Source organism: Bos taurus, chromosome 4, assembly GCF_002263795.3.
Source record: "Bos taurus isolate L1 Dominette 01449 registration number 42190680 breed Hereford chromosome 4, ARS-UCD2.0, whole genome shotgun sequence".
Taxonomy (NCBI): domain Eukaryota; kingdom Metazoa; phylum Chordata; class Mammalia; order Artiodactyla; family Bovidae; genus Bos; species Bos taurus.
In genome coordinates, this window is record NC_037331.1 from 34858288 (window position 1) to 34878871 (window position 20584).

At 36.5% G+C, this 20584-nt stretch overlaps 1 long non-coding RNA gene across 1 annotated transcript in view; it reads right to left on the reverse strand.

Moving 5' to 3' along the window:
- Positions 1-291: 291 nt before the first annotated feature.
- Positions 292-20584, reverse strand: part of LOC104969864 (uncharacterized) — a 35773-nt gene continuing 15480 nt past the window's right edge. Inside the window, exons 2-3 of the long non-coding RNA XR_003034320.2 lie at positions 18362-18531; positions 292-752 (exon numbers count right to left, since the gene is read on the reverse strand). This is a non-coding gene — a long non-coding RNA (uncharacterized lncRNA). The remainder of the gene's footprint in view (positions 753-18361; positions 18532-20584) is intronic.

Sequence of the window (20584 nt, forward strand, 5' to 3'; positions counted from 1 at the left end):
TGTTGTGAGGTTTCATTAACTACACTTTCTTCAGGTATAAATTATTAGTGACATCACAGATATAACTTTTACTTTTTATATACAAAATATGTATATTGATATATGTTTTCAATCATAAAGTAACCAAGAGAGATATCAATTAATTACTAAGTTTATAGCCTTACGAGATCTGTGGCTTATACAACTTAGAGGATTAAAAAAAATATATATATATATATATATGCCAGCCTTTGATAATTTAATTGTTAACAACAATTAAATTATCAAAGGCTAGCTTATACCACTCACATCAGAAAATCCAGAAAAATAGTGTAAATTTCTTTTTAACTTAGCTATCTTAATTGACACGGCTTTATGATATGTTTTGCCAGATAGTTTTGGCTTAAAATTCTAACTTTTGATATAATAATGTTTTTGTAATCGTTTTCTGTAGAGAAAGAGTTGAAATTGTCTTTTAGCATGGCTGATAGAAAAACATTGGTTATTTTTATTTAGCTCTAAGATTTGAAGGCACAGTTAAATATATGCCCAAAGGAAAGGACATTGTTTTAAGCTGAGTGTCAGTCAAATAAAAAAAAAAATTATAGAAATCATTAACTGGCTTGATATATTTGTCACATCATACCTCATTTCCCATATCCGTCAAGATCAGGGTGCCATGGGACAGAATGTTCATACTGCAACACAGCCTTTGTCTTCATACCTTTATGTTACAATGTTACAAATTGGCAGAGAACTTCTGGAAATCTCTCCTACAAGGGGATAGTGAGCAATATATTAACTATGCACAGAAGTCATTGCCAAATCACAAAGTGATTGCCAACCAGATAACCTACTAAAATCCAGACAAAATATGTCCCAAGCTTCCCCTTAGACAGACTCCATAAAAATGCCCAGGGATACTTCGAAGACACGTGACACAGAAGTTCGAGTGCAGAGATGATAATATCAAGTGACTTTAATTGAAATTACTTATTCTGGTAAATTTCAGTTAAAATGTAAGGCCAACAGAATACATTGCTATGGTTTCTGCCAGGGTTCTGAAAGGAGCTCATGAAAGTTAAGAGATGAAGAGTTTAAACTCTGATCTTATGCTGGCTAAATTTTGCAAGTAAGAAGTAAATATATTTTGAAACTCTGCACTAATTCAGCACTAACTGCTGCAAAAGATAGTACTGATTATAAACACGAGAAAAAGTACATGTTTTCTTATAAAATAACTAAAGTACACATTTCTTTCAATTTCACTTGAAGTTTTGGGGACAAATATATCAGATAATTGACAAGAAATCTAAATGCTATTTATTTTTTTGTATGGAAAAACATAGATATATTCTGAGGTTGAATGACATTCTTTTAGGGATGTACATGTTAATAACTTTTACACAAGTCTCATGCTTATAATAGGTGCTTCGGTCTCCAAAATTTAGGGCCATGAATTTTTTATTAAAAAAAAATCACATTGGGTTATATGTACAAAATATTTATGACTCTTTAAGAATGATTAAAGAATTTTCCATGCTAGGGTTACTTTTTCCTACATATAAAATAGAAATGACTTCAGTGATATCCAAGTGTTACTAAATAGGGGAAATAAATTATTAAAATTTATTATCAAACAATAGTTCCTGAGATCATTTTGATTAGGTATAAATCATTCAAGATACATAATTTAATATTCAGTTCAGTTCAGTCACACAGTTGTGTCTAACTCTTTGCGACCCCATGAATCACAGCACACCAGGCCTCCCTGTCCATCACCAACTCCCGGAGTTCACCCAGACTCACGTCCATCGAGTCAGTGATTCCATCCAGCCATCTCATCGTCTGTCGTCCCCTCCTCCTCCTGCCCCCAATCCCTCCCAGCATCAGAGTCTTTTAAAATGAGTCAACTCTTCGCATGAGGTGGCCAAAGTACTGGAGTTTCAGCTTTAGCATCATTCCTTCCAAAGAAATCCCAGGGCTGATCTCCTTCAGAATGGACTGGTTGGATCTCCTTGCAGTCCAAGGGACTCTCAAGAGTCTTCTCCAACACCACACTTCAAAAGCATCAATTCTTCAGCACTCAGCCTTCTTCACAGTCCAACTCTCACATCCATACATGACCACAGGAAAAACCATAGCCTTGACTAGACAGACCTTTGTTGGCAAAGTAATGTCTCTGCTTTTGAATATGCTATCTAGGTTGGTCATAACTTTCCTTCCAAGGAGTAAGTGTCTTTTAATTTCATGGCTGCAGTCATCATCTGCAGTGATTTTGGAGCCCCCCAAAAATGAAGTCTGACACTGTTTCCACTGTTTCCTCATCTATTTCCCATGAAGTGATGGGACCGGATGCCATGATCTTCATTTTCTGAATGTTGAGCTTTAAGCCAACTTTTTCACTCTCCACTTTCACTTTCATCAAGAGGTTGTTTACTTCCTCTTCACTTTCTGCCATAAGGGTGGTGTCATCTGCATATCTGAGGTTGTTGATATTTCTCCCGGCAATCTTGATTCCAGCTTGTGTTTCTTCCAGTCCAGCGTTTTTCATGATGTACTCTGCATATAAGTTAAATAAGCAGGGTGACAATATACAGCCTTGACGTACTCCTTTTCCTATTTGGAACCAGTCTGTTGTTCCATGTCCAGTTCTAACTGTTGCTTCCTGACCTGCATACAAATTTCTCAAGAGGCAGATCAGGTGGTCTGGTATTTTAAATATATTAAATTCAGAGTATTGACCACAGAAGAAAATAGTGGCTCAATAAAAATTTATGGTTTGCACAAAGTAATATAATTTTGCAAATAGGATTAAAATTCAGGTGTTGGGGCAACTTTCTCATGCAAAAATATCTTCTCCCAAAGCAAAGTGAGTGCATTTGTTAAATGATGTACTCTACATGCATTTCCTAATAAGACATTAGTATGTAATTTGCAACAAGGCATCATCATTAACATATTCAGTTCAGTTCAATTTAGTCGCTCAGTTGTGTCAGACTCTTTGCGACCCCATGAACCGCAGCATGTCAGGCCTCCCTGTCCATCACCAACTCCTAGAGCTTGCTCAAATTCATGTCCATCGAGTCAGTCATGTGTGTTTAAAACTACAAGCCAAAACATAGGGCCAAATGAATATACTTTTGTGTGCTATCATTAATTTCAAATGTTCAATTAACTATAGGCTGAATACTATATATCATAGTGAGGATCAGTTGTCAAGACCCTGCATCCCAATTTTCTTCTGTCATAAGCCCACTGCTTTATCACAGACACACTGCATTAGGAAAAACTTTCCCCAAACTGAAATCACTCACAGAAAAATGGGCTTAAAGCTGGTTAAGAGGTTTTCAATAGCCATTTGGTCTTTTTATAGGGAGAGATTCTTCTTGGCTTTTCAAAATACTCTTCTCATTTTGAAACCAACATAAAATCTGATTAATGTAACAGGGCTACCTTACACTCTCCTCCATCTATAAATTTCTGCACTCCCATGTATTTGAGAACCATCTGGATCAGCGTCATAAAATGGAGAACAGATGGGCAAGAGACATAGGGCATTGTGAGGAAAACTACAGGGAATAGGACACAGTATTATTTGTTATTATTTACAGTCATGCTAGATATTTATCATGCATATATTGTTAGGAGATTTACATTTTCAAATTTCAGAAAATAAAAACCTTCAAAAAAAGTTTCCATGAATACACCCTTCCTCCATTGGAAAATGTTATTTGACACCATTATTATAGTTTAGCAATGGAACATATTTCCTCTTTAAGATATAAAGTGCACTGGAAAGGCCCAACTAAATATATAAAATATGCATAAAGCTACCAAATAGCCATTAGGAACTAAATGGGATTAAGGACTCTTATGGTAAGTGGCTGTTGCTGAGAATGGACTGGGGACAGCAGGAACGGGAAAGAGGAAAATATACTGAGAAGTTAGGGGAGAATGCCCAGAAGCCCAAAATTAATTCACAGGCTTAAGATCATAGAAGGAGGTTGAAAAAGTGGGGAAACATGACAGAATTTACATGATTCTTTCTACAACTTTGTATCATGTGGACACTCTTAAAATATATTTCACTCAATGTATGCATGCTAAATCCCTTCAGTTGTGTACCACTCTGTGCAACCCTATGGACTGTAGCTTGTTAGGCTCCTCTGTCCATGGGATTCTCCAGCAAGAATGCTGGAGTGGGTTGCCATGCCCTTCTCCAGGGGATCCTCCCAGCTCAGGGATCAAACCCACATCTCTTGTCTCCTGAATTGGCAGGTGGTTCTTTCCATTAGCATCACCTGGAAGCCTCATGTTTCACTCTGGATAATGAGTAACAAATGGTTAGTCAGTTTTTGTTCAGTGTCTAGAAGCACAGAAATCATGCTTGTAACCACCTTCCTTTAGAGAAGTTATGTATTTCAATTTCACAATATATGTAATGTCAGAGTTGTAAACAATATGAAAGAAAATTTCTCAGAATGAGCAATCACCTTAATTTTTACATATTTTGTATGCTTACATGGAAAGCAGAATTCTCTTTCCTTCATAAATCAGGATATGTTTCCTAAAGCATATCATTGTATGTTGTTTCTAGAAGGAGGTTTTGTGTGTTAGTCGCTCAATTGTGTCCAACTCTTTGCGACCCCATGCACTGTAGCCCACCAGGCTCCTCTTTCCATGGAATTCTCCAGGCAAGAATACTGGAGTGGGTTGCCATTCATTCCCTTCTCCAGGGGATCTTCCCAACTCAGGGATCCAACCCAGGTCTCCTGCATTGCAGGCAGATGCTTTGCCATCTGAACCACCAGGGAAGCCTAAAGGAGGTTTTACTCTTAGACAATGTGTAACATCATAATACCATGACATAGTCATAATAATACGCTATGCAGTTGCTTTTGTTTATACTTTAAACTTTCTGAAGACTTTAGTTTCCCTCTTCTGAATAAGTAAAGAACCCCAATTCTCCTTTTTAATGATTTTCCTCCTTAGTTAACATGAAATATAATTATTTCATGATAATTAAACAAAATAGCTACATTTTTGAAAACTGTCCTACTGTTTTATGTATACATTCTCAATAAATCTCCCAAAATGTCTTGAAGAGAATATTATTTCTGTCTCCTTTTTCAAGTAATAAAACTGAAGCTCTGAGAAGCCAGGTCACACCACTAGCAGGTGGGAGATCCTGAATTTGAACCCACACAGTTAAATTCCAGTAGACTTATACTCTTGCTGACCCTGTTTTTCTGTCCTACTCTGGTTCTTATGTGCATATTATGTGCCAAGAACCATTCACAACTCTTTACATGTACTAATTCAATTAATCTTTCCTCACTATTAGGTACCACTATTATACTTACTTTATAAACGAGGAAACTGGTAACCTGAAGTATATAATTTGCCTAAATCCACCTGTTAAAGCAGAGGAAAATGTCAGTGACTTTAATAATAGAAGAAAATGTATCCACCTAGTCTCTGTACCCCAGTGTACATCATCCAGATATGCTTGCAAGCAGCACTAAGAAGTGAAGACAGACGGCCTGACTCCCAGACTAGTACTTTCTCAACGCTTATTCAACACAGAGCACACATCAGCTGAGCCAAACCCACCGCGAAGGATGCTGCTTGTCTCATCTTCCTAATTTCCACAGTAAAATCTTGAATTTCCACATTGAGTTGTGGTCCAATTGGTCCAGACATCAAGCTACAAAAATATCTGAATTGCTGTACATAGTTACCAGAATTTGGTATAAAAAATAAAATTAAAAACCAAGAAAATTATGTAGGATATTATACAGTTAAAGTTATTAAAGTAATGGTGTATACCATAATAAATACTATATGCTATGTTTATGTGGTTAAATTTCACTCATCTTTTCCTCATCCAGAACTAGGGAACTCTTTACACAGCAGTAAGCAGCTATAATCTGCCTTATCCTCTCTGACTCCTCTTCTCTCACGTCTCAAATAGCTCACAGCATTTCTGAACTACTTTGGAATGATCCTTTCCACATACTACTTCTTTTATTAAAATTGAATATAAATAGATGCTCAAATTTTTAATGGTTTATGTTTAGATTTTAAATACAACTTCCACTCAGAGATTAGTTAAATATCAAATTAATTTAAAGTCATTATTTTTTCTCTACTGAGGAAGAGAATTGAATGGAAACAATAGAATGGGAAAAACTAGAGATATCTTCAAGAAAATCAGAGATATCAAGGGAATATTTCATGCAAAGATGGGCACAATGAAGGACAGAAATTGTATGGACCTAATACGGAGAAGGCAATGGCAACCCACTCCAGTACTCTTGCCTGGAAAATCCCATGGACGGAGGAGCCTGGTGGGCTGTAGTCCATGGGGTCGCTAAGAGTCGGACACGACTGAGCGACTTCACTTTCACTTTTCACTTTCATGCATTGGAGAAGGAAATGGCAATCCACTCCAGTGTTCTTGCCTGGAGAATTCCAGGGACGGCTGAGCCTGGCGGGCTGCCGTCTATGGGGTCGCACAGAGTCGGACATGATTGAAGCGACTTAGTAGCAGCAGCAGCAACAGAAGCAGAAGATATTAAGAAGAGGTTGTAAGAATACACAGAAAACTATACAAAAAAAGACCTTCATGACCCAGATAACCACGATGGTGTGATCACTCACCTTAGAGCCAGACATTCTGAAATGCAAAGTCAAATGGACCTTAGGAAGCATCACTACAAACAAAGCTAGTGAAGGTAATAGAATTCCAGTTCAGCTATTTCAGATCCTAAAAGATGATGCTATTAAAGTGCTACACTCAATATGACAGCAAAATTAGAAACTCAGCAGTGGCCACAGGCCTGGAAAAGGTCAGTTTTCATTCCAATCCCAAAGAAAGACAATGCCAAAGAATGCTCAAACTACCACACAACTGCACTTATCTCACATGCTGGCAAAGTAATGTTCAAAATTCTCCAAGCTAGGTATCAACAGTATTTGAACTGTAAACTTCCAGATGTTCAAGTTGGATTTAGAAAAGGCAGAGGATCAAATGGCCAATATCTGTTTGATCATCAAAAAGTCAAAAGAGTTCCAGAAAAACATCTACTTCTGCTTTATTGACTACACCAAAGCTTTTGACTGTGTGGATCACAATAAACTGTGGAAAATTATTCAAGAGATGGGAATACTAGACCACCTTACCAGCCTCCTGAGAAATCTGTATGCAGGTCAGGAAGTAACAGTTAGACATGGAACAATGAAGTGGTTCCAAACTGGGAAAGGACTACTCAAGGCTGTATATTGTCACCCTGCTTATTTAACTTATACGCAGAGTACATCATATGACGGGCCAGGCTGGATGAAGCACGGCTGGAATCAAGACTGCTGGGAGAAATATCAATAACCTCAGATATGCAGATGACACCACCCTTATCGCAGAAAGCAAAGAAGAACTAAGCCTCTTTTTGAAAGTGAAAGAGGAGAGTGAGAAAGCTGGCTTAAAACTCAACATTCAAAAAACTAAGATAGATCATGGCATCCGGTCCCATCACTCCATGGCAAAGAGATAGGGAAACAATGAAAACAGTGAGAGTTTATATTTCTGGGCTCAAAATCACTGCAGACAGTGACTGCAGCCATGAAATTAAAAGACGCTTACTCCTTGGAAGAAAAGCTATGACCAACCTAGACAGCATAGTAAAAAGCAGAGACATTATTCACTGACAAAGGTCCATCTAATCAAAGCTATGTTTTTTCCAGTAGTCATGTATGGATATGAGAGTTGGATTATAAAGAAAGCTGAGCAATGAAGAATTGATGCTTCTGAACTGTGGTGTTGGAGAAGACTCTTGAGAGTCCCTTGGACCGCAGGGAGATGAAACCATTCAATCCTAAACAAATCAGTCCTGAATGTTCATTGGAAGAACTGAAACTCCAATACTTTGCTCACCTGATGTGAATAACTGACTCATTGGAAAAGACCCTGATGCTGGCAAAGATTGAAGGCAGGAAGAGAAGGGGATGACAGAGGATGAGATGGTTGGAAGGCATCACCGACTCGATGGACATGAGTTTGAGCAAGCTCTGGGAGTTCATGATGGACAGGGATGCCTGGCGCGCTACCATCCATGGGGTCACAGTCAAACTCAACTGAGTGACTGAACTGAACTTAACTGAGGAAGAAGTTCATCCCAAAATGCCTCTCTTTGCAATGGCATTTTTTTCCATTAACTTCACTTCCCTGTTAGTCTAATATCTATCCTCTGTGTAATCATATTGGTTTTATCAGGTGAGGTTGATACTGAAGTAGCATCAGCTATGAAAGAAGGGACAGCAGCTGAAATGAACTACTATGGTACAGATAACTGGTATATACTGATGTAGAGAATGCCTGTTTGTTTAACAGAATTTTTAATAAAAAATGAATTTCTTGATAATGAAATGTGCCATTAAACATTGTAGCTAATTAAACGCTGCTGTTGCTACTGCTAAGTCGCTTCAGTCATGTCCAACTCTGTGCGACCCCATAGACGGAAGCCCACCAGGCTCCCCCATCCCTGGGATTCTCCGGGCAAGAACAGTGGAGTGGGTTGCCATTTCCTTCAATGCATGAAAGTGAAAAGTGAAAGTGAAGTTGCTCAGTCGTGTCTGACTCTCAGCGACCCCATGGACTGCAGCCTACCAGGCTCCTTTATCCATGGGATTTTCCAAGCAAGAGTATTGGAGTGGGGTGCCATCATGCAGCCAATTATAAATATATGCATGCATATAGATGAGTTATTAACTTGATGAGTTTGGAACTAATAGTTAATTCACAGGAAACATATAACCAAAAGTCAACTTTTACTCACGTTCTATTAGGAGTTTCTTTAAACAGTAACTACACCTCAGGACTAGTTTGGAGCAGCCGACAGCAGACTGGTCTGGGATGTTTTATTTGGTAAGCACAGGATTTACAAGGATTTCTAAAAACACACAGTCATCAGAATGAAGTGCAAATCCCTACAGGGTACACAGTGTTACAAAATCTGGAAAATAAACATTATGTGTTCTAAGTAGCCAATCACATAAATGGCAAACCAAACAAAGCATGGAAAGTTTAGTTTCTGCAAAATAATATTAGCTCATGACCAAGTCATATTCTTAGGTGTAAAAATGCATATGAGAAAAATAAATATCATATGATATAACATATATGGAATCTAAAAAAATGATAAAAGTAAACTTATTTATAAAGTAGAAATAGAGTCACAGATATAGAAAACAAATTTATGGTTACCAAAGGGGATAGGGAGGAGGGATATATTAAGAGACTGGAATTGACCTATACATACTACTCTATATAAAATATATAGTAACTAATAAGGACCTACTGTATAGCACAAGGAACTCTACTCAATATTCTATATGAACTATATGGGGAAAGAATCTAAAAAGCAGTGGATATATGTACGTGAATAACTGATTCACTTTGCTGAACACCTGAAACTAACAAAACACATTGTAAATCAACTATACAGAATAGAAATTTATTTTAAAAATGCATGTGCCATGTGTGGGTCCTGGAAGGTACCAGGAAGGTAGGTGTTGTATTGTGAGCCTCTCTAGCTTTCACTGTTAACTCCTCACCTTTTGCATGCTCAAAATATTCACTAAGGTTGTCTCTATCTGATGACTGAGAAAGAAGACTTCTAAGAAGGAATTGAAATGTGAACTGATTTCTCCAGCAACAGAAAAATGGAATTATTTTATAACAATATTTTGAATGAGGGTGAAACATCCAGCACAAAAAGTAGCAACTTCTTATATTCAAGTCTAAATAAATTGGATATGAAAATACTTTATTGTCCTTAATACATGACCTACTTTCTTCTCAGTGCCTACAGTTTTATTTACCATTACTTTTTCCCCCCTTCTTTTATCTTTATTGCTGAAAAATTCTCTGAATTTTGCTTTTGCATTATTATTGTGGTTCTAATGAGAACTGTATATATGTGTTTAGTTTGGAGAGAAAGAGATTGAGAGAGGGAACTATATTTTGACAAGTTCTTAAGATTCTCTTAGACACTAGTTTAACAATCATAGCAGACACTAGTTTAAGAGTCATTGCCCTAGATTTCTAACCTACTATTCTTTTTACTTTGTGTTGAAGTGGTGTGACTCAAATTCAATAAACTTATCTTGAGTCTGTTATCAATTTTGCTATGTGCTATGTGTACATATATGAGGAATAGATGGTTTCTATCTTCAAGGAACTCACATTTAATATACTAGTTTACTATCACATATTATCAAGTTGAAATCTCTAGACCCCGCAAACAAAACAACTGCAATAATTTCCATCCTCATATGAAATACATCACTGAGAAGTAATTTCAAAACAAACCTTTCATGATCTCAGCTACATTTCTATATTTCTGAAGCAAGTGTGTCAACAATGTATTTTGAAATTCTTTTTTAGATTTCAGATATAAAAATTCTGTTTTATGTATTTACCTTCTAACTCTTCATCTTATCGCTTCAACTGATTAAGTTTGAGAGGCTGAGCTCAGGAATACTTTCCCAGTGCCCAGAGGCATCACAATTGCTTTATTTCAAATTCTGGTTTAGAGAAGTAGGTTATGGAAGTATTCTTCAGTCTTAAAATTTCAGGGAAAATGTTAATAGGAAACCTCATAACTTCTGTTGAATGAATTGATTTTGAAATGCAGAAAGCTATACCAATGATGTGTCTGACACAGAACTGTCAAAATACCATCAGAAGTTTTATACTGCATTTTCTAATTCTTACTGTTCCAGAGAAGCCTAGACAAAACCCAGACAAAGCATCAGCTATTATTCATTGATCACTGTAAGATTCACTGTGTTATTAAGTTTTTAATTATAAAATAAATAAAGCAGAAGGGTCGAAAGTTTAGAGCTAACTCCTTTCTAAATGCTAAACTTCAGAGTTTTGAATATATGCTTTCTTGAATTAGATAATGGTTTTCATAGTAAATTATTCATTTTTATTCTTTCATTCAATGTCCTACATTTTCATGCATTGCACTGTGTCCTATCTCTGACATTATGAAAAGCAAGCCATAGCTTTATTTTTCACTTCAAACTACTGCAAAATACCACTAAGGACTTTGTTTCTTCTGTGAAATTCCAGGGAAATCTCTAACTCACCTCAGACATGACGTGTATCATAAACACGCTTCAGGCCTCTTCTGAGTGCCTGCAAAGCATGGCCCATCTGGCAAGCCTGAGTCATGGCCTTATTTCTGGCAAAGCAATCATTCAAAGGAGCCAAGAATAAGAGTAGTAGAAGGAACTGCCTGTATATCAGACTAAAAGAAAGTGATGAGTGTATGAAATCTCCCAGTGGGTAGAGAACCATTCCTAAATTACTCTGGCCGCCTTTGTAGACATACAGAGTGCCCTGCCCTTACTTTGTTCTCACTGGGATCGTCCACTTTCACGTAGGAGACCAGCTGCAGTGACACATTCAATTCATTGGAGAAAACACACTCCAACCACAGGCTTTGCAGTAAAATGAAATTTATCTCATGAACATTCTTTTGCAATTTTTAGACATGTTAATGGTCCCATGGGTGATCCTTTCTTCTATTCACTAAGCAATTGATTTTATAATGAATTAATTTTGCCAAGCACAAAAAGAAGGATCATGTATACTCTACACTGAGTATGAGTCACGTAGAAGAAGTGGAGTTCCACTACTACTAAAAATAGCAAGTAGTATAATAATAACAGTAATCAATACATATTACTTTCCCTGAAGAGGCACTGCACTTTGCATTTTAGCTGGGCTATATTTAACTGTTAAAACAACCTTATAAGTAGGCATTGTTTTTAGCCTCAGTATAATAGTTGAAGACACTGAGGCTTGGACAAAATTAGAATACCAAGACCTTGGGCAGAATTATAGAGCTAGGAAATAAATGCATGGGAGGTAAAAGAGACTCATCATACTAGAAATCTACATATAGTAACTGAATTAATCTACATGCAAATCCTCAGAGAATGATTTTATACACATATTGTTATGTTTAAATCATCATCAGGTTAAATATCTTCCCCAAGACCACATACCATGGGATTCTGATTTACACTCAGGTCTGACTCCAAAGACCACCATCTCTTTCATTAGGTATATTTATCAGAAGAAGGAGTAAGAGGGTTAGGAGGAGAAGAAGAAAAAGCTACAATCATCTCTCAGTATCCACAGAAGATTAGTACCAGGACCTCCAAAGATATGAAAATCTGTGTATGGTCAAATCCCATAGATAAGATGGCATAGTATTTGTATGTAACATTCATCTCTCAATGTACTTGAAATCATCTTTATGTTACTTAAAATACCTAATCAATGTAAATATTAATACTCTGTACATGTAAATAGTTGGTGGAACTGGCAGATTCAAATTTTGCCTTTTGGAAAATTTCTGGAGTTTTTCTTTTTTTCAAATATTTTTGATCAGAGTTTTCAAACCATAGAGGGTCCACTGCACTGTCAGGAAGGATTAAAATATTTTTAGATGTACTTTACACCAAGCATCATGTATATTAACAATGTTAACAACACTGTAGTCATGACCTCATTGAAACTTTGTGACTATTTGTCATGTTTCTATCTAATCCTTCTCTCTAGTCTTTCATCAATATGTTACAGTAATGATAGAACCTTCCATTGCGAATCAGACAATAGATTAAAGACCTAAATATAAGACCAGATACTATAAAACTTTTATAGGAAGACACAGGCAGAACATACTTTGACATAAATTGCAACAATATGTTTCTTTTGCATTCACCATCTAGAGTAATAAGAATAAAAACAAAACTAAACAAATGAGACCAAATTAAATGTAAAAGATTTTGCATAGCAAAGGAAACCATCAATTAAAAGGAAAGACGACCCACAGAATGAGAAAGCATTTGCAAACAATGGGATGGACAAGGGGTTAATCTCCAAAATATACAAACAGCTCATGAACCTCAATACACAAAAAGCAACTCAACTGAAAAATGGACAGAAGATCTAAACAGACATTTCTCCACAGAAGACATACAGATGTCCAAAAAGCACTAGAAGATGTTCAACATCACTAATTTTTAGAGAAATACAAATGAAAGCAATGATGTATAAGTTCATACCAGCTACAATGGCTGTTATTAAAATGTCTATAAACAATAAATGCTAGAGAGGGTGTGGAGAAAAGAGAACCCTCCTACACTATTGGTAGAAATGTAAATTGGTACAGCAAGTAAGCTGGGATTAACATATATACATTACTATATAAAAAAATAGATCTACTGTATGGCACAGAGAATTCTTCTCAGTACTCTGTAATAACCTATATAAAGGAAAAGAGTCTGAAAAATAATATATATGTAATATATATATATATAGTATGTATATATTATATATATTGTAACATATATATAAAACTATATATATGTGTGTGTGTGTGTGTGTGTGTAAATAAATCATTTTTCCAGTATACCTGTAACCAACACATTGTAAATCAACTATGCTCCAATGGAAAATAAAACAATTTTAAAAGAAATGCAGATTGGTTTTATATTCTTTTTATGTCACTTTTACGGATAGTTACCAAAAACTTTAAAGAATAAAGAAGTGAAGTTTAGTTACCAATATGTGAAACGTTATTTTGTAATCAGAGTCAAGGAAATATGGTTTAATTAACCAAATTGTTCTTCAGCATATTCAGAAATATGAGTGGCCAGTTTAATTATCTCACAATCCTTGAGGGGACAAATACAGCCAAGAGAGAAACTTTCCTCCTGGGCTTCTTCCCTATTTTTATCCATTGATAGTTCATTTTGGTTGTACTGTTCATATGCCTCTTTGAAAGAATGATTTATTCACCCCAGTTAATAAGCAGAGTGACATATAGTACATGAAAACAAAACCCGCAAGTTGCCAAAACGAAAACTACCAGTCAGGTTTGTCAAAGTCAGATGATCCACTTGGGAATGGGGAATTTGGCAGAAACAGGTTGTAATATTTTAAGGGTTGTCACATACTTGGTTAAAACTATCCTTCTTAAGAAAGGCAGTTTAATTGCATCACATTTCTTTCTTTTTTTTTTTTTCATATTGACATTTAGTTCTTAGGGACTACCAAGATACAAATTTCATAATATCAATTTCAAATCTAGGACACATATCAATGTAAAATGAACCAAATTTATATATAAATTTATTTCAGATTGCTCAAATTACTATTTTGGTTAAAGTAATAAAAGCTTAGCCATATGGTAATCACTATATAGATGTCTAAGTACACATTTAAAATTTTAAATGTCAATATGATTTAGATGGGACAGACTAACCTTAAAATTTTCACTTGTACATTCAGATCTTCCAGGAAGTAATGGCTCAAGAAAATATGTCATTACATTAAAATATTATCCAAAACAGTTCCTATTCCACCAAAGCTTGGGAGGTTCACAAACATTTGAATTCATAATACTCTCAGTATCTTAGTAATTTTTTTCTTTGCATATCCTAGGACAAAAGAAATACCTAACAGTTCCCATTACTTAGTAGCTAATTCCAAACAGCCTAACAAGTATTTATGTTCTAACAACTTAGTAGGCTTTTAGAAAAAATACACATAAATCAAGAGAACAAAATAAAATTTAGTTCATTCTTAAATAACCACAATTACTTACAAATTGGGTGTGTGCACCTGTTTAGCTGTGTAAGCTTTTTAAATCAAATCAAACACTCACACACTCATTTCCTGTTTCACAGTGATTTTCATATGGTACTTACTTTTTTATCATGCAACTGCAGGAAACACCATTCAGCAAGTCATGATGTCATCAAAAGGAATGTAGCCCTATGCAATGTTGACATTGTTAATATTTTTCACTTTATGTCTGAGGCTGCTGAGTATTGCCATGTTTTTCTTGAAGATTTAAGTTATGCAGCTCCTCTCTGTGTTTGCTGTAGCTCCTGAGAGAATACACTGGTGCATAGTTTGAGTGGTATGATTGTAGTCTGTTGATCTCATTGTCATATAGCTATGTCTCAAGTAGAATTAGGTTTTGAAATCTGTTATTCCACTACCAAACTGTTTTAAAGCTTTTGTTTCACTGCCAAATCGTTTCAGCATCTTAACCTTCCGGCCTCCTGCCCTATGCACAGAACCCTGGGTAAGAGAGGTGATTGGGAATAGCCAGCAGCTGAGTCCAATCAGCCTTTATTGCACTGAGATGTGAGATGTGGCAATGGTATCAAGGCACTGGAGTGATGAAGCTTGTCTTTCTGAGAACTCATTCTGGGATTGTACTCTTTAACTTAATATTACTGTTTGTGCTGGATTCCAGGGAAATATATTTGATAGGGCTTTTGTCTATAGGACAAAATATGTGCATATGGGCTTCCCTGGTGGCTCAGAAGATAAAGAATCTGCCTTCCATGTGGGAGACCTGGGTTCAACCCCTGGGTTGGGAAGATCACCTGGAGAAGGAAATGGCAACCCACTCCAGTATTCTTGCCTGGAGAATCCCATGGACCAAGGAGTCTGGTAGGCTATAGTCCATGGGGTCACAAAGAGTCAGATATGAGTAAGTGACACAACACTTGTCTATAGGAACAGTTTGTTACAAAATAAACAATCCATGTTGAGTACAGAGAAGTACCAATGAACATTCAGGATAATGGGTGGAGAGATATTTCTATATGGGAACTTTCTGTATTTCAGTTTATTGTCCAATCAGTGTGCAATGAGGTTTTTTTTGTTGGTTTCTTTGGGCTTTCCTGGTGGCTTAGCTGGTAAAGAATTTGCCTTCACTGCGGGAGACCTGGGTTCAATCCCTGGGTTGGGAAGATCCCCTGGAGAAGGGAAAGGCTACCCACTCCTGTATTCTGGCCTGAGAATTCCATGGACTGTATAGTCCGTGGGGTAGCAAAGAGTCGGACATGACTGAGTGACTTTCACTTTCACACTTTTTTCAGTATCCAGGTTTTATTTCTTCCTGTTAATGTTCTAGAACTATCTCTTTATGGTTATTGTTAAAAGCACCACCCTGGCTAATTACACATCTTCCAGCAAGAGAAGAGGATATAATACGACCTCACTTATATGTGGAACCTAAAAAACAAACAAGCCAATGTCATAGATATAGAGAGCAGATTGATGGTCGCCAAGACTAAGGATAGAGGGTAGAAAGTGGGCAAAATGGGTAAAGGTGGGCAAAAGGTACAAAATGTCTAGTTTTAAAACTAATAAGCCATCAGGTCAGATCAGATCAGTTGCTCAGTCGTGTCCAACTCTTTGCGACCCCATGAATCACAGCACGCCAGGCCTCCCTGTCCATCACCAACTCCCAGAGTTCACTCAGACTCACGTCCATCGAGTCGGTGATGCCATCCAGCCATCTCATCCTCTGTCGTCCCCTTCACCTCCTGCCCCCAACCCCTCCCAGAATCAGAGTCTTTTCCAATGAGTCAACTCTTCGCATAAGGTGGCCAAAGTACTGGAGTTTCAGCTTTAGCATCATTCCTTCCAAAGAAATCCCAGGGCTGATCTCCTTCAGAATGGACTGGTTGGATCTCCTTGCAGTCCAAGGGACTCTCAAGAGTCTTCCCCAACACCACAGTTCAAAAGCATCAATTCTTCGGCACTCAGCCTTCTTCACAGTCCAACTCTCACATCCATACATGACCACAGGAAAAACCATAGCCTTGACTAGACAGACCTTTGTTGGCAAAGTAATGTCTCTGCTTTTGAATATGCTATCTAGGTTGGTCATAACTTTCCTTCCAAGGAGTAAGTGTCTTTTAATTTCATGGCTGCAGTCACCATCTATAGTGATTTTGGAGCCCAGAAAAATAAAGTCTGACACTGTTTCCACTTTTCCCCATCTATTTCCCATGAAGTGGTGGGACCGGATGCCATGATCTTCATTTTCTGAACGTTGAGCTTTAAGCCAACTTTTTCACTCTCCACTTTCACTTTCATCAAGAGGCTTTTGAGTTCCTCTTTACTTTCTGCCATAAGGGTGGTGTCATCTGCATATCTGAGGTTATTGATATTTCTCCCGGCAATCTTGATTCCAGCTTGTGTAGGGATGTAATAATGCTGTATCATGTATTTGAAGGTTGCTAGGAGAGTAGATCTTAAAAGTTCTCAATGCAAGAAAAATATTCTATAACTATGTATGGTGGAAGATGTTAACTAGACTTACTGCAGTGATTATTTTGCAATATATACAAATATCAAGTCATTATGTTGTCATTTAAGACTAACATAAGATTGAATGTCAATTATACCTCATTTAAAATATTTATTAATTTTTAAAAGTCTAAAATACAGTAGCAACGCTATTATTACTCATGAAACGATATAGGAAGTCTTGCCTCTATAGTTTCTGAATATCATTTATTTCACATCGATTGTATCACCACTCATGGTCCTGCATTTTCTGTAGTGTTCCCCATGAATGTTCGTGTCCAAGGACTCTTTGAACGGTTGTTAATATCACTGTATTTTGTTAACAATGATAGTAAATGTGAGAGCTATAATAAAAATAAGCATCTAAAAATAACTCATTTTCTGGTTAAATTTATCTTTAAAAATTATTGACATGTCAAACATCACATCTTCCATCCATGTCTTTTCCTGTAATCACTAGGCAATAATCACTGGATCCCTAGAAAGTGATCTGTTTCAATGATGTCTGCACTCTCACCTTCTACACACTGAGGAGTGTGTCAATCAGAAAGACTTACTGATCTTGCAGAATGACAATCTCAAAAGCCCTTGGGGGAGATACACATGGCCACCCCAAGTATGGCCTGTCGCATGGCCTGGAGCCTCTGTGTGTGTGTGTGTGTGTGTGTGTGTGTGTGTGTGTGGCGGGGGGGCGGGGTGTGTGATGTCCCTGGGTGCAAGCAGGGAAGGATGGGTGGAGCATAGGACACAGGGTAAAGATAAGACTAACAAACATCATAAGCCACTTTAGTGAACACTTTGTGGGGCATTTTACTTTGGATTAGCCATACCAGGCAGCACATGAAAGTCAGATGAGTGCACTGGTGTCTAGGCTTGTGAATGGAGAGTGCTACTCAGGCCAGGTCTATTTCAGTGACTTCACCGTTGCAAGTAAGCAATGTGCTGTTTACCCTCCCTGGGCAGGTTCTCATCCTTTCAGCATTCCTCTCCTTCGGCTTTCTTTTTAAGACTTACATCACATTTCTTCTTAATATTTTCTTCTTCATACTTTATTTTTTTTTAATTTCTTCTCAATACCTTAATTTTTTATATTTTTGATAAATTTCTCCTTAATAATTTGTTCTTAAGCCTTACCTCAAATACATTAGTGTTCAAGGTTAACAAATATATTACAAAGCTTACCTTTTCAATTTATGTCTTTATCTGCCATCTTTGAGGTCCCAAACAGGATTTTATTTTCTGCTTTGCTCCAAGGTTTTCTAGTGCCCCACAGTATTCCAGAATATTGGTGAAGGTAACACAATCTGGAGGGACTTTTAATGTAACTCTGCTCTTCCAAAGTATTCAGAGACCTGTCATAGAAAAAAGGAAGCAATAGAAGTGGACACATAAATTCTTGCCAGTTAGAAATTAGGTTTATATGTAATCCTCAATTACATATTGACATTTATCCTGCTTATTTTGTTTAGTTTTGTCTGTGTTTATCTGGTTATTTGGTTGTATGAGTTAAGCTGAAATGCTTGACTTGAGCGTTCTATTGAGCAAAGGTGCTTAGATTGGGTGCCAAGATTCTTATTTCTAGACCATTTGTCTATTAACTGACTGCATGCTCCTGAACCAATCACATTATATTAAGCTTCAATATTATTTATCAAAATAATTAAATTACATGAACTCTAAGCCCCATTATTTATCAAAATCCTATATAGCCATGGTTTTAGGTTAAAAAATGATTGTGCCTTGGTCTGATATAACTCCAATTTATGTTATTTTTGACCACATACTTCACCTTTTATATATGATAGATTTATGGATTAACAAAATTGAATTCATCCTAGTTACTTATTAAAATATCATTAACCTCCTCCCCAAGATAAAACAGATTAATGTAATCTGAGGTAATGAGAGGACTTTTAGCCAGATAACAAGAGCACTGGATCTAATCATATGCAAGTCCACTTTTCTTCTCATTCTTAGATAATGAGAGAAGCACAGTATTTCTTAAATATTAAACAGGTTGTGACAAAACCTTCCAAAATGTCATTAATAATAAGTAAAAAGGGGTGCCTAATTTGAGTTATGCATTACTGGAAAAAAAATTAGTTCGAAAGAAATAACAACTATTTCCTAATCTCATTAACTAATTAAGCATTTTATTTTCATCAGAATTGTTACCCTAAGGAAACCAGTATTTGATTCAATACTCTTTCTTATACTAATGACTAATAAAAGCTAGTTAAATATGAAAAACCAAAGATACTAAAAATGTATTATTTACAATTTATAATTTAGATCAATCATATAAATTAATTTTAATCTATGTATTTTCGTCATATTGTCTGCCCCACTTTTCTCAAATACATTTCACCATATAATGTTTACTGCAACATGTAATAAAAGATAATTCGGTTCCTCACAAAGTGACTATTTTGAAAATATCATCACTGTTTTCATTAAACATTGAAACAAAGTGTATGCCACAGTGAATTAAGAAAATGGATGTGAACACTGTCTTCAGTGGGACTCGGAATTTCCAGAATAGATATTTTGTTCTTAATGAGTGCTCACTTTGTGTCAGGCATTGCTCTAAGTGACCCACATTCACTTATTTAATATAAAGCTGCTGTGATTAGGCTTCCCTAATAACCTCATTTTATAAAAAAGGAAAACAAGAACTGGAGTTCCACTGTGTGGCTTTGTGCCACATGGTTCCTTGGTGCAGATCAGAATGCCAAGCCAGCAGTCTGGTTCCACAGCCAGGTTTGTAACCACTGCTCCAGGTCAGGTAGCCTTAGCATTCCTATGTCTGAGTCTCTTCAGATGTGAAACTATGGGCAGGTTAACACTGAAGATCTGTTTCAGGAAAAAGACTTTTCATGTCATCAGAAGATAAAACACATTTACAAAATGCATTCCCAAGTTAGTCAAAGATTAAATTTCTCTTAAAAACAGGAGGAAATTTCAAGATTCTCAATTACTTTGCATAAATTGAGGGAAAAGTAGTCCAATACTAGAGTATTATTTTATATCTGCAATGTCTCTTTCTGGAGAAGGAAATGGAACCCACTTCAGTATTCTTGCCAGGGAGATCCCATGGACACAGGAGACTGGCGTGTTACAGACTATGAGGTCGCAAAGAGTAGTAGGTCATGACTTAGCAACTAAACAGTGAACAGCAAATGTCTCTTTTGAAGCTTAATTGAAGTCCATGAATGTTTTTAAAGCAATGGAAGTGAGAGAAAATATAAAATTCACCATGGCTCTTTTTTCTGCCTTCTTATTTGGTCATGATATGATGCCTATGCCCAGAACATTATCAGGAAAAACATCTCATTCTATCCTTTCTTTTACATAAAACAATTTTCTGGGTTTGATTGAAAGCCCATAAGCCTCAATGATGTGGCT